Below are 15919 nucleotides of genomic sequence, written 5' to 3' on the forward strand. Positions count from 1 at the left end.
TCCCTGCATCTGCCACTCATCTTCAGGTGATTCTGATGTCCATTAGTTAAAGACCACTGACTATAACCTAATCAATTAGAGATGGAGAAACATACTGAGGGGGTAAGGGTCTTGCTTAAGGCCACACACCAGAGCCAGGGGCGGAAAACAGGTGCTCAGAATACTAGTAGCACAAGGATTTTTCAACACTACTTTTTTGGGTGATCACCAATATCAAGATACCTGCTTCCAGTGGCAGGGCACACAATGGGGAGGACTGATAGGCTTCCCATCTGGGTGCTTTGTTTTCATCACATGTTCATGCTGATTGCTTCATTTGAACCTTAACAGACATATCATCTAGTCAGAGCAAAGATGATTATCCACATTTTAATGAGGTTCAGAAAGGTGACATAACTTGCCCAAGATCACATAGCTGAGAAATAAGACTGTGCCCTCGGTTGTCAGATTTCTTCTATGCTGCCCTGCTTCTCTAGGGGAGGAGACGCAGCACTCCAAACTCTTAGCTCTTAATTGCTTCGATTCAATTACTTCAAAACAGATTACTTTTTCCTTTTGGAGCATATAACAGTGTATGACTTGAAACTTTGCAGAGCATCCTTAATGTCCCTTATTTTGTCCTCATAATATCTCCCTAAGGTAGGGAGCACAAGGTATTTTTGCCCCAATTTGATGAATGTACAAGTTGAGGCCAGAGGCATTGTATTAGTGTTCTATTGCTGCTGTAAAAAATTATCGCAAGTTTAGTAGCTTTGAAAAACATCCTGTATTTATCTCACAGTTTCTGTAGGTCAGAAGTTTGGGATAGCATGGCTGGATTTTCTGCTTACGGTTTCACTGAGCTAAAGCTAAGGTATCAGCCAGGCCTGTGGTTGTTATCTGGGGCTTGGGTTTCTCTTCCAAGCTCACTGGTTGTTCTGTGACTAAAGTCCCCATTTCTTAGACATCTCTGTTGTCAAGCCAGCAACATTTCAGTCCTTTTGCTTTCTCTTCTCTTGCATCTTTCTGACTTCCCCTCTTCTGCTTCTGCTGTTAAGGCCTCGCCCCTTCATTGGGGTAATTTCATTGGGTTTACCCCAATAATCCAGGATAGTCTCCCTATGTTAAGGTCAATTGTAACACTAATCACATCTTCGATATTCTTTTTGCCATGTAATCACAGTCATGGGGAGTAGGACATAGAATCTTCTTAGGGGCCATAATAGCTGCTTACAACAGGCATGAAGTAGCTGCCAACAGAAGCCCTGCCTTTCAGTCTGAAGGCACATGGTTGTGAAACCTTAATTTTAGGGAAGAATAAAATGATCATTTACATGTCACCTACATGGGCGGTTAGAAACCCCAGGGTTGTTCAACCTCTCCCATCTCTCAAATACACACAGAGACAATTCGGCAGCACATCAAAGGAAGTAGTAGCAGGAGTGCAAGGGGGGGATCTGTAGCAGCCGATGGTATTCCTAGATAGTACCTTGATGCTGGTGACCAGTCACTTAATTAGTCTCCTTCTATCTAGATACTGGGGGAAAGGGGGAGAAACAGTTTCCCCAAAGGCCCAACATGAGAAGTGTGCTTCCCATTGATGTATCTCTTGGCTATTACAGCTAACACATGGTGTCTACTACAGGATAGATGTGTTTCTAAGTGCTTTTCATGGGTTCACTGGATTTGTTCCATTTTAGTAACATTCCTATGAGGTAGGTACTGGTATTAGTCCCATTTTGTAGGTGAGAAGACATGGGATGTTATGTCATTTGTCCAAGTACTTGTAGTCAGGAAATAAGAAATACAGGATTCAAATCCAGACCATTTCCTTAACTAATCACCTGGGAAAGTCTTAATCCACCAACCTGGGGAAATTCTCCTATAGAACAGATTGAAGCCAGATTGATTTCACAGTTCCTCATACCTTTAATCCTCCAAACTTGCCCCTGGGGTCCTGGCATTCTGGCAGCACAAATCAGCACTGCTGAGCCTACTGAAGGATTATTTTAAATTTATAGACTAGCTGGGTTTTATAAGGCTAATGGAATGCATAGTGAAGGTGACAGACCTTTTCTCAGAGGCTGGAAGAAAAGGAGACTGTCAGTGCAAGCAAGGCGGCCCCAGGAATGCCCTCTTTAGAGCAGTATTTTCACTTGGGGGCTTCCCATGATATATGGGATCTTCCTAAGAGTTTTTAATATTGGTATAAAATTCAAACATAAGTGTTGGTTATTCTTTGTGTATTGATACATATTTTTTTTACATATTTTGAGGTACATGTGATATTTTGTTACATGCATAAAATGTGTAATGATGAATTCAGGGTATTTGGGATATCCATCACCTTGAGCATTTATCATTTTGATGTGTTGAGAACACTTCAAGTCCTCACTTTTAGTTATTTGAAAATACATCGTTAACTACTCACCCTACTCTACTATCAAACATTAGAACTTATTCCTTCTATCTAGCACGTATTAGTACCCATTAACCAAACTCTTCATCCTCCCCTCCCTCACCATGTTTCCCAGCCTTTGGTAACTATCCTTCTACTCTCTACCTCCATGAAATCGACTTTTTTTTAGCTCCCACGTATGAGTGAGTGCATGAGATATTTGTCTTACTGTGTCTGGCTTAACATAATGACTTCAAGTTCCATCCACGTTGCTGCAAATGCAAGGATTTCATTTTGTTATGGCCAAATAGTATTCCATTGTGTACATATACTGCGTTTTATCCATTCATTCATTGGTGGACAGTTAAGTGATTTCATATCTTTATTATTGTGAATAGTGCCTTCTTGATTTTTCTTTCAGCTATTCTCTTTTTCTTCTTTCTTTCTTTCTCTTTCTTTTCTTCTTTCTTTCTTTCTCTTTCTTTTCTTCTTTCTTTCTTTCTTTCTCTTTCTCTTCTTTTTCTTCCTTTCTCTCTCTCTTGCTCTCTCCTTCCTTCCTTCCTTTCTTCCTTCCCTTCCTCCTTCCCTCCTTTCTTCCTCTCTCTTTCTTGCTTTCTTCCTTTCGACAGGGTCCCACTCTGTCACCCAGACTGGAGTACAGTGCTGTGATCATGGCTCATTGCAGCCTCAACCTCCCTGGGCTCAAGTAATCTTCCTGCCTCAGCCTCCCAAGTAGCTGGGACTACAGGCACGTGCCACCACAGCTGGCTAATTTTTTGTATTTTTTGTAGAGACAGGGTTTTGCCATGTTGCCCAGGCTGGTCTCAAACTCCTAGGCTGAAGCCATCTGCCTTCCTTGGCCTCCCAAGGTGCTGGGATTACAGGCGTGAGCCACTGTGCCTAGCCTCAGTTCTTTCTTTATTGGTGTGTAGAAATACCGCTGACTTTTGTATGTTGATTTTGTATCCTGTAACTTTATTGAATCTACCAGTTCTAAGAGGTTTTTTACTTTGATGGAGTCTTTTAGTTTTTCTAAATATAAGATTGTGTCATCTGCAAATTAGGACAATTAGACTTCCTCTTTTCCAATTTGGATGCCATTTATTTCTTTCTCTTGCCTGATTGCCATTGCTATGACTTCCAGTACTATGTTGAATAGGACTGGTGAAAGTGGGCGTCATTTAATTTCAGTTCTTGGAGGAAGGCTTTCAGCCTTTTCCCATTCAGTATGATGTTAGCTGAAGGTTTGTCATATGTTTTATTATGTTGAGGTATGTTCCTTCTATGCCTAGTTTGTTGAGAGTTTGTATCATGAAGAGATGTTGAATTTTATCAGATACTTTTTCTGTATCTCTTGAAATGATCATATGGATTTTGTCCTTCATTCTGTTGATGTGATGTATCACATTTATTGATTTGTGTGTGTTGAACCACCCTTGTATTCCTGGGATAAATCCCACTTGTTCATGGTGTATTATATTTTTGATGTGATGTAGGATTCAGTTTGCTAGTATTTCATTTAGGATTTTTATGTCAATGTTCATCAGGGATATTGGCCCTTAGTTTAATGCTTTTGTTATATCTTTGTCTGATTTTGTTATCAGTGTAATGCTGACCTTATAAAATGAGCTAGAAACAATTTTCTTCTTTTCTATTTTTTTTGGGATAGTTTGAGGAAAATTGGTGTTAGCTCTTCTTTATAAATTTGGTAGAATTTGGCAGTGAAGCCATCAGGTCCTGAGATTTTCTTTGTTGGGAGTTTTTTGTTGTTGTTGTTTGTTTGTTTTCTGATTCAATCTTGTTATTGTCTGTATTTTACTTCACCCAAATAACCATGGTTGGCCTTTAATAAGTACTCAATACTAACCAGTAGTGGCAGTAGTAGTAGTAGTAGTAGTAGTAGTAGTAGTAGTAGTAGTAGCAGTAGTAGTAGTAGTACGTGGCAGCAACAGCAGCCACTGTGGTAGTGATAGCAACTGCCTTATCTACTATCCAGGAATGGAATCTTCTCTTTATCCACTCAGGGCTGGTGGATTGAACTCTACCAAAGATTTTTCCAAATGTTATTCACAACTTGATTCTTAAATTCCTCAATATGGTATAACCTGCCTGACTGGAAAATGTCATGTCCCTTGGCCCTGTTACTAGCCATCCTGCCCCCACCACCCTATCTAACCTGTTCCTATACCTGGACCAGTTCCCTCCATCGTTGTTCTTCTTTTCATGTGGGAGTTTAATGCCAAAACCCAGGCCCAGCTACTTTGCTCTGTGCATTTGCCAACAGTGAAGCCTGGAGGATGCTTATATTTTGAGGTCTGAGAAGTGTTCCTTCTTTTTACGATAGTTCAGGTCCTGGTAGTGTGTCTTGGGAGCCTTCACCCTCCTGAGCACTCATTTGCTATTCTGGGGAGTGGCTATCTCTCCCACACTCACCTACCCTTTTTTCCTCCTACATTTTGTACTCCTGCTGTTGTTAGAATTGTGCTATGGATGTTCCTTCAAAGGTACTCAGTGAGGGGGTGGGTAGGTCCTGTAGGAAAGAGAAGCACTACCCTCCTACTGGCTGATTTCACACTTAATTGGATATTAACCTTAGACTCTTGGCTGTCCAAGGTATATTTATATTCAGCAAGAAACCATGTTATTTTTCCTTAAGTGAAGAAGAAATCACAAAATGCCTTAAGAAATGGGTCTAAAGATCCTTTAAATGGATTTGAGCTCTGGGAATAAAGCATAGACAGCTAAGCAGGTAGGCTACTCCTACTGTGACATAGTGGGGAGGGGACTTAGCCTGCTATGGTTTGAATGTGTTCCCCAAAAAGCATGTGTTAGGCCAGGTGCAGTGGCTCATGCCTGTAATCCCAGCACTTTGGGAGGCCAAGGTGGGCAGATCACTTGAGGTCAGGAGTTCGAGACCAGTCTGGCCAACATGGCAAAACCCCATCTGTAACAAAAATATGAAAAATTAGCTGGGCATGGTGGCACACAACTGTAGTCCCAGCTACTTGAGAGGACTAGGCATGAGAATCGCTTAAACCCGGGAGGTGGAGGTTGCAGTGAGCCACGATTGCACCACTGCACTCTAGCTTGAGTGAAAGAGCAAGACTCTGTCTCACAAACAAAACAAAACAAAACAAAACAAACAAAAAAGCATGTGTTAGAAATTTAATCTCTAGTGCAGCAATGTTGGGAAGTGAGGCCTAATGAGAAGTATTTAGTTCATGAGGGCTCCACCCTCATGAATGGGTTAATGCTGATTATAAAAGGGCTTGAGTTTGTAAGTTTGATTCCTTACTCTCTGTCACCTTCTCTTGCCCTTTCACCTTCACCATGGGATAACACAGCAAGAAGGTCCTCACAAGACGTCAGTTCCTTAATCTTTGACTTCCCAGCCTACAGAACTGTGTGCCAATAAATTGCCATTCACAGTAAATTACCCAGTTTCAGGTATTCTGTTAAAGCAACATTAAACAGACTAAGACACCCTCTTTGCTCCACCTCCAGCAGCATAGCACACCAGTGAAAAGTTGCATTCCCAAATACCAACTCAATCCTGGGTTTTGGGGGCTTTGGTATTAGAAAAGTTTTCAGTAATGAAAATATGCCATCTTTGCATAGGCTAAGGAGTCCCACAGGCCTCCATGGCTATCTTGGCCTTTTCCATTTATTCACTATGTGACTTTGGACAAGTAATACTCTTTCTGGATCTCAATCTCTATAAAGAGTGTGCCCAGTGCCTAAAGTAAGCTAGGAATCAGGAAGGTACAGGGCCACCTCTAGTCTATATGGAGCCTTTGTGTTATTTGGAAAAGGCACTCCTTGCTCAAGACACTTTATGGGCATCTGCCAGATAATTGTAATAAATATATATCTTCAATAGAAATGTGAGAGGCACCCCTAGATGTGACCATCCCAAGTGTATTCATTGGAAGATGCTCAGAAGAGCAAAGGAGGTGAAATAATCGTAGGACTAACTGGGGCATTAATGAGTGTGCCTCAGATCCATCTAAGGTCTATAAGGTCATTCTATAGATCAAAGCCCATGTGACTCAGGAAGGAGTTATGGAGGCTTAGTGGGAAGGAGGGGCTTTGGATTTTTAATTCAAATTAGAAATATACTTACATTTTCAAATCCCCCAAAAATCTTTAAGATGCTGATTGGCAGCTGAGGAAAAGGAATAGTCAATAGAGGAGGGAAAGGACCTCTGCTAATTTCTTACTTAATGCTCATAAAAGCCTTGGGAGAGGTAGTGTTATCCAATTTTAGATATGAGGAAACTGAGGCTTTGGAAAGTTGAATAATTTACTTCAGATTACATAGATATTAATTGATGGTGTTGGTATTTGACCTCAGTTGTGTCTAACACCAAAAATAGTGCTTTCCCTTTTCTGTGTTGGCCAGTTTTCCAGAGAACCAGAGAAGAGGACACACACATACACACACACACACACATATATATATATATATTTTTATATATTTAATCTTTTAGAGATAATGCAGGTTTGGTTCCAGACCACCACAATAAAGCAAATATTGCAATAACTCAAGTCACATGAATTTTTTGGTTTCCCAGTACTTATAAAAGTAATGTTTACACTATACTATAGTCTACTAAGAGTGCAATAACCTGATGTTTAGAAAAACAATGTACATCCCATAATTTAAAAATACTCTGTAACTAAAAAATGCTAACAGTCATCTGAGCCTTCAGCAAGTCGTAACTTTTTAATGGTGGAAGGTCTTATGTGAAGGTTGATGGCTGCTGACTGCTCAGGCTAATAGTTACTGAAGACTGGGGTGGCTGTGTCAATTTCTTAAAATAAGACAACTATGAAGTTTGCCACATCAATTGACTCTTCCTTTCAGAAAAAAATTCTCTGTAGCATGTAATGCTGTTTGATAGCATTTTACCCACAGTAGAACTTCTTTCTAATTTGGACATAATCATATTAAACCTTACCACCACTTTATCAACGAGGTTTACATAATGTTCTAAATTCTTTGTTGTCGTTTCAACAATGTTCATGGTATCTTCACCAGAAGCAGATTCCATCTCAAGAAACCACTTTCTTTGCTCATCCATAAAAGGTAACTTCTCATCTGTTAAAGTTTTATTATGACATTACAGCAATTCAGTCACACCTTCAGGCTTCATTTCTAATTCTAGTTTTCTTGCTATTTCTACCACATCTTCAATTACTTGTTCCACTGAAGTCTTGAACCCTTCAAAGTCACCCATGAGGGTCAGAATCAACTTTTTCCAAACTCCTGTTAATGTTGGTATTTTGACCTACTCCCATGGATCAAGAATGCTGTTAATGGCATCTAGAATGCCGAAACCTTTCCAGAAAGTTTTCCATATATTTTCCCAGGTCCATCAGAGAAATTAATATTTATGTCAGCTATAGCCTTACAAAATGTTTTTCTTAAACAATAAGACTTGAAAATCAAAATTACTTCTTGATTTGGCGGCTGAAGAATGAATGTTATGTTAGCAGGCATAATAACAACATTAATCTTCTTGTACATCTCCATCAGAGCTCTTAGGTGACAAGGTGCATAGTCAACGGGCAGAAATATTTTGAGAGGAATCTTTTCTTCTGAGCAGTAAGTCTCAACAATAGGTTTAAAACATTTGGTAAACCATGCTGTAAACAGATGTGTTTTCATATAGACATTGCTATTCAATTTATAGACAATAGGCAGAGTAGATTTAACATAATTCTTAAGGGCCCTAGTATTTACAGAATGGCCAGTGAGCATTGGCTTCAACTTAAAATCACCAGCTGCATTAGCCTGTAACAAGAGAGTCAGCTTGTTCTTCGAAGTTAACATTGACTTCTCTCTAACTACATAGCTACATGACATCTCTTCCAATATGAGGCTATTTCATCTACATTGAAAATTTGTTGTTTGCTGTTGCCCCTTTATCAATTATCTTAGCCAGATCTTCCGGATAACTTGTGCAGCTTCTAAATCAGCACTTGCTGCTTCACCTTTCACTTTTATGTCATGGAGATGGTTTCTTTCCTTAAACATTATGATCCAACCTCTGTTAGCTTCAAACTTGTCCTCTGTGTCTTTCTCACCTCTCTCAGCATTCATAGAACTGAAGAGAGGGCCTCACTCTGGATTAAGCTTTAGCTTAATAAGCGAATGTTATGGCTGGTTTGATCCTCTCTCCAGACCACCAAAAGTTTTTTCATATCAGCTATAAAGCTGTTTTGCTTTCTTATCATTTGTGTGTTCGCTGGAGTAGCATTTTAAATTTCCCTTAAGAACTTTTTTTTTATATTATCTTTTATTTTTTATTATTATTATACTTTAAGTTCTAGGGTACATGTGCATAACGTGCAGGTTTGTTACATATGTATACTTGTGCCATGTTGCTGTGCTGCACCCATCAACTCGTCAGCACCCATCAACTCGTCATTTACATCAGGTATAACTCCCAATGCAATCCCTCCCCCCTCCCCCCTCCCCATGATAGGCCCCGGTGTGTGATGTTCCCCTTCCCGAGTCCAAGTGATCTCATTGTTCAGTTCCCACCTATGAGTGAGAACATGCGGTGTTTGGTTTTCTGTTGTTGTGATAGTTTGCTAAGAATGATGGTTTCCAGCTGCATCCATGTCCCTACAAAGGACACAAACTCATCCTTTTTTATGGCTGCATAGTATTCCATGGTGTATATGTGCCACATTTTCTTAATCCAGTCTGTCACTGATGGACATTTGGGTTGATTCCAAGTCTTTGCTATTGTGAATAGTGCTGCAATAAACATACGTGTGCATGTGTCTTTATAGCAGCATAATTTATAATCCTTTGGGTATATCCCCAGTAATGGGATGGCTGGGTCATATAGTACATCTAGTTCTAGATCCTTGAGGAATCGCCATACTGTTTTCCATAATGGTTGAACTAGTTTACAATCCCACCAACAGTGTAAAAGTGTTCCTATTTCTCCACATCCTCTCCAGCACCTGTTGTTTCCTGACTTTTGAATGATCGCCATTCTAACTGGTGTGAGATGGTATCTCATTGTGGTTTTGATTTGCATTTCTCTGATGGCCAGTGATGATGAGCATTTTTTCATATGTCTGTTGGCTGTATGAATGTCCTCTTTTGAGAAATGTCTGTTCATATCCTTTGCCCACTTTTTGATGGGGTTGTTTGTTTTTTTCTTGTAAATTTGTTGGAGTTCTTTGTAGGTTCTGGATATTAGCCCTTTGTCAGATGAGTAGATTGCAAAAATTTTCTCCCATTCTGTAGGTTGCCTGTTCACTCTGATGGTAGTTTCTTTTGCTGTGCAGAAGCTCTTTAGTTTAATTAGATCCCATTTGTCAATTTTAGCTTTTGCTGCCGTTGCTTTTGGTGTTTTAGACATGAAGTCTTTGCCCATGCCTATGTCCTGAATGGTACTACCTAGGTTTTCCTCTAGGATTTTTATGGTATTAGGTCTAACATTTAAGTCTCTAATCCATCTTGAATTAATTTTCGTATAAGGAGTAAGGAAAGGATCCAGTTTCAGCTTTCTACTTATGGCTAGCCAATTTTCCCAGCACCATTTATTAAATAGGGAATCCTTTCCCCATTTCTTGTTTCTCTCAGGTTTGTTAAAGATCAGATGGCTGTAGATGTGTGGTATTATATAGACCAATGGAACAGAACAGAGTCCCTTAAGAACTTTTAACTGCATTCATAACTTAGCTGTTTGGTGCAAGAGGCCTAGTATTCAGCCTTTTTCAGGTTTTGATATGTCTTCCACACTAAACTTAATTATTTCTAGCTTTTGATTTAAATTAAAAGATGTGTGTGATTATTCCTTTCATTTGAACATTTAGACGCCATTGTACTGTTATTAATTGACTAATTTCAATATTGTTGTATCTCAGGGCATAGGGACTCACAAGGAAAGGGATACAGACAGGGAACTGCTGGTCAGTAGATTAGTCAGAACAGCACAACATTTACTCATTTAGCTCACTGTCACGTAAGTGTGGTTTGTGGCACCCCAGAAGAATTATAATAGTAACACCAAAGATCCCTGATTACACATCACCATAATAGGTACAATAATAATGAAAAAATTGAAATATTGCAAGAATTACCAAAATTTGACAGAGACATGAAGTGAGCACATACTGTCGGAAAAATCGTGCTGATAGACTCGTTCAGTGCAGGGTTGCCACAAACCTTCAATTTGTAAAAGAACACAATATCTGCTAAGCACAATAATGTGAAGTGAAATAAAAGGAGGCGTAATTCTGTTTGTGTACGTATGTGTATATATATGCATATATATATGTGTGTGTGTGTGTCTCCATGTAACCACCATGCATTACATATGCATATATATATGCACATGTATATACATATATACATACACATACATATGTATACACATGCACACACACATATATATATACACACACACAGTTCGTGGCACCCCAACAGAATTTATAGATGATGGATAGATGATAGATAGATAGATAGATAGATAGATAGATAGATAGATAGATAGATAGATTTGTACATGAAAGAATTTTTTTTTAAGGAATTGGCTAACTCATTTATGGAGGTCAAGAAGTTTCATGATCTATCATCTGTAAGCTGGAGATCCAAGAAAGCTGGTGGTGTAATTCAGTCTGAGTCCAAGGGCCTGAGAACCAGGAGTGCCACAGGCAGGAGAAGATCCATGTCCCCACTCAAGAAATCTGGCAGGAAGGAAAAGAGGAAAATTCCTCTTTCTGCTGCCTTTTTGTTTTATTCAGGCCCTCAACAGATTGCATGATACCTACCCACATTGGGGTAGGAATCTTCTGATTCCACTGATTCAAACGCCAATCTCTTCTGGAAACACCCTCACAGATACACTCAGAACTAATGTTTAATGTGGGCACTCTATAGCACAGTTCAATTGAAACATAAAATTAACCAGCACACTTTCACAACATAACATAACTGTTGGGTGTTTGAGTGTGTGTTCAGTCAGTCAGTTGGAAGCACTAGCCTGGTGGCAGAGTCTTGGAGAAAACAGAGCAGCAAAACTTATATTCAAAGGTTCATGCTTTCTGGATTGGTAAAGAGTAATAGCCAATGCCTAGGCCATAGTGATTGCACAGGGCACATCTGTGCAACCAGGGTTTTCCACATGATCATCAGTTTTGCCCCACTCACACAAGCGTCTTTGGCAGGAAGTGGAGACCACATTGTCCACTTGTCTCCCTGCCCCAGACTTCCAGCAAACTGTAAGGCATCTATACACATATACATATTTATACATAATATATATCTTCCCTGGTTCCAGGTCAGGGATATGTGGTCCATGAACCCCCTCTTTTCCCTTGCTACCTTCTGAAACCAAGACATAGCTTTTGTTTTTGAGCCAGACAGTGCTATTTCCAGCTTCCGTAATCTATGGTGAAGGTCCCAGTCTTTCAGATGACCATCTCAATTCTTATTATTATCTCAGCAGCAGTCTCCAGATCTGGTGATGGTAGGGAGGTCAGAGAGAGCTGTCCAAGCAACAACCAGTATCCAGTTGCAGTGAGGGAGCAAGGGAGTGTGGGCACAGGGATTCAACCCAGGATACAGACATCATGTACTTTCTCTGTCAGCCTTCCCAAGCTTTACAGGTTGTCCTTTTTCTAAAGGTTAATCAATGGCCTTATCCTTTTTCCAGCATCAGGAGAAAAGCTTATTTCCTTTTGGGAGAACATTTCTCCTGAGCTAGTTCCTTTCTTTTCCTTTCCGGGTCTGCAAAAGGAAGAATTCGATGTTGAAGGGGTAGAAAATGTCTTTCATCTATTTAACAAACATATGGCACTTACTCTGTGTCACGCATTGTTCTCAGTGCTTTTCAAATATGAATGCATTTAAACCTCATGACAGCCCCTATTCTTATTTTAAAGATGAAGAAATTGAAGCACAGAGAGGTTAAGTAACTTGTCCGAGTCATATAGCTAAGCAGTGGTGGAGCCAGATTAAAACCCAAGCTCCCAATTCTGAGCTTTTAACTCCTATATTTTGCTACCCAAATAGTATGGTAGCAGGTAATATAAACTTTGGTAGTCAGGGAGAGCCTGGATTCCAGTGTCTGTTCTGACACTTGATAGCTTTGTTATACCCTGGCAAGTCTTTACCTTCTCTAAGCCTTAGTTTCCTCAAGTGTAATATGACAGTGATAACACATGCTTCAGTGCCTTGTCTGGAATAGGTGTTCAAATTTGGTGACTCTTTTTATTTTCCTTATGCTTGATATCAAACTATGATTAGTGTCTAGACTCAGTGGTCAAGTCACCCTAGCTGTGCCAGTGCTCAGCATGCATGGGTTGGAACTATGGGTGACATTCAGTCCTACTGGAGTGCTAGATTTCTACCTGAGGAGCTGATGTGATGGCCCTTCTAAAGATGGAATTCTATCAGAATTAATCAGCCATATGGTTCTGTCTCTACCCATTGTGGGGACATGGCCAGTAGGAGGTATATTTGCACGAAAGTACAGCATTGTCCCCAGCCAAGAAGTCTCATTTATACCCCTGCATGCACGCTGAAGAAGCCCTCTGGCCACAAGTCTGCTACCATCACCCTTTGTTAATGGATAGGCTGGTGGACTTAGTTGGAGATGGCTTCTTATCCCACAGATGTAAGGAATCCTAGGGCTGAAAGATACCTAAAAGTCATGTATACAGATTCACGACCTAACTGGGCATAGTGAAACACCCAAGTTCTTGACTCAGACAGACATGGATTCAAATCCTTTCTTTTTTATTCATTAGTGATCAAGTGGGAAAATTACTTTTCTTCTCTGAGCCTTCATTTTTTCACCTGTACAGTTGATATGAATAAGTGCTCATCTTCGAGGATTGTTATGAGAATTCAATGAAATAATGAAGGTAAGGTATCTAACACATAGTAAATGTTCAAAAAATGGTAGCTATTAACTTGGACATCATCTATACAGAAGACAAACACCTTCAGGAATTCTCCTCTTCCAACAAAATTGATTTGTAGAGGCTACTCATGACATACTTATGCAAGGTTTTTCATATGAAGGGTCATATAAGATGTTTTGCTAGGAAGCCCTTGTCTCATCTCCTTCCTGTACCTTATCACCTCATCCACAGCCACATACTTTACATTCTGTGAAAGTTGGACCTGTGGATGTTATAATTTATGTTTGTAAAGGTCCTTGTGGGAAATAAAATTGACCATTTTCAGAAGTTTGGGCAGGATTAAAGGCACCAGCAGGAGACGGTGAAGCACTCAAAGTCTAATAATAGCAAGAAGCCATTATAGCCTTGGTTTGGAGGGGTAAAGGCATGGGATAGTATTACCAGATCTCAGTGAGAGCTGAAACTGTGAAGAAGTCTCTATTAAGAACTGTAGTCAGGGAAGATTCCAATAAGTGCCAGAAATGAGGCCCAAAGCAGAGAAGGAGTAGGAAAGAAATACCAGGACTGTCCTCTCCTCCCACTCTGATATGCCAGTGCCTCCCATTAGCCAAACCCAGCTAGAAGCCAGCAGACAAGGGCAGCCAGTTGATACAGTCTACAAGGTCAGCCTGCTGGGAAACAAAGCAGGGAAGAGAAGGGTAGGGAATAGATCTGGGGGTGGGGATGATAGCCAGAAAATGACCAATATTTTCATCTTTTCTACTGCCATCCTTTTCATATTTGGTTCCCGAAACCTGTAATGACCTGTGAACAGATGAGCGCCTGTTCACATTAAGGCCTTGCTCACATATCATGGCCCTAAGAAAACCTTCTCCATTTCATTGTGATCACTCCTTCCCTAGTCATACTTATTCTAGCATTGGTAACACTGTGTTGCATCTATGTGTATTTCTGCTTGTTTTTCTGAAGAGGCTATGAATTTATTAAGGGAAGGAGCCAAGTTTTGTTCAACTCTGTGTTCCAAGCCCTTATTACAGGATTTGACTCAGGTGTGCCCCCAATAACGTGGGATACACTGAACTGATCATCTCTATTCTAAAAGCTTTCCTGTGGAGCAGTGTTTTCAAGACTTCCAGACATCCATTAAATTTTCATCAATATCCCTTAGGCCTCTGTCCCTGAGAGCAGCCTTTTCTAACCAGCCAGATGCTGTGGCACAAGCAGCATCCCTTAGAGTTAGCTTCATTTGGAGGCCTCATAGAAACTGTCTCTTAGCATTTTCCAAAAGCTTTTAAAACCAGTTTTCTCTGAAAAGAAAAATCCAAATACCCACCATTTGACAAATTACAGGAAAGGCAAAGTGCTCTGAAACAGGCAGTTACATTTTTCCACCAATGTCTGAATGTTGCTTAGGACCTTGCCTGGAGTTTTTATCCCAGCCTAGGGAGGCAACTGAGGATAGTGGGGACAGTGGGCAGTTGTGTCACAAAAACATCAGCTCAAGTAGGCTTCAAATGAGGACAGTACTCTGCCGGTGGCCTCTGGAGTGCCTGAAGGCCCCTCAGCTATTCTGTTCAAGGATAATGACTGACTGGAGTGGGATAGACTCTACCATTTGCAGAAGCAAAAAAAGGACAAGGATATTTACCATGAGTTGCTTCTCATCTACTGTCAATATGTGCAAGGATTGATTGACTGCTCTTATACCATGGCAAAGTCAAGAGTTACTTCTTTCAAGAATGTTCCAATCCAGAACTTTTTTAAAGTTCATTTAAGTGCCCCTTCTTACAGTGTCTCCAATACTTTGAGTCTCTGCAGTGGAAGTACAAAAATAATGCTGGGAATTTAGACACTAGCTCTGCTGCTCACTTGCTGTAGGAATTAGTTGAGTCCCTTTCTTTCTCTGGACCTCAGTTTATTTACTTAAAAAATGGAGCTAACGTCCATTCTGAACTCAACCTCATAGAGTGCATTGTAGAAAGGGAAGAAGAGATCAACTAAATTTGCCAAGCAGGAAGGAACACTCCAGGGACAATGTGATGTTTATAGGACCAAATAGGCTACGTATAGAGGTGAGGATGGGCTTGGCAGGTTGAAGGATTAGCAAGTTAACTGATGCAGATGTAGCTGACAAGTAGGGTACACAGAGAGAAGTGATAGGAGATGAGACTTGAAAGGAAGCTTTTGGCCTGTCTCTGAAGGACCTTAAAGGCTTGTAGGCCACTAGTACTTAAGAATCAGAGGTGACATGGTTAGTGTAGAGGAACTGCTGTCATTTTTTTTGGTCTCAGGACCACTTTAAACTCTTAAAAATGATTGAGGACCTCAAAGAGCCTTTGTTTTTGTGGTTTATATCTATTGATGTTTATCAAATTGCAAATTAAAACAGAATTTTTTGAAAATTAATTAACAATTAACAATAATAGGTCAATGATATGTTAACATATAAACATTTTTGTGGAGAATATCTATATTTTTCAAAAAAAATCAGATAGTAAAATAAATATTATCTTCAAATTTTCAAAACTCGATTGTTGGGCTTAATAGAAAATAACCAGATTCTTGTAGCTGCTTTTGCATTCAGTGTGCTATGATATCCTGTTTTGTTTGAAGAAAATGAAGAAAATCTGGCCCCACACAGACAGA

Source organism: Papio anubis, chromosome X, assembly GCF_008728515.1.
Source record: "Papio anubis isolate 15944 chromosome X, Panubis1.0, whole genome shotgun sequence".
Lineage (NCBI taxonomy): Eukaryota > Metazoa > Chordata > Mammalia > Primates > Cercopithecidae > Papio > Papio anubis.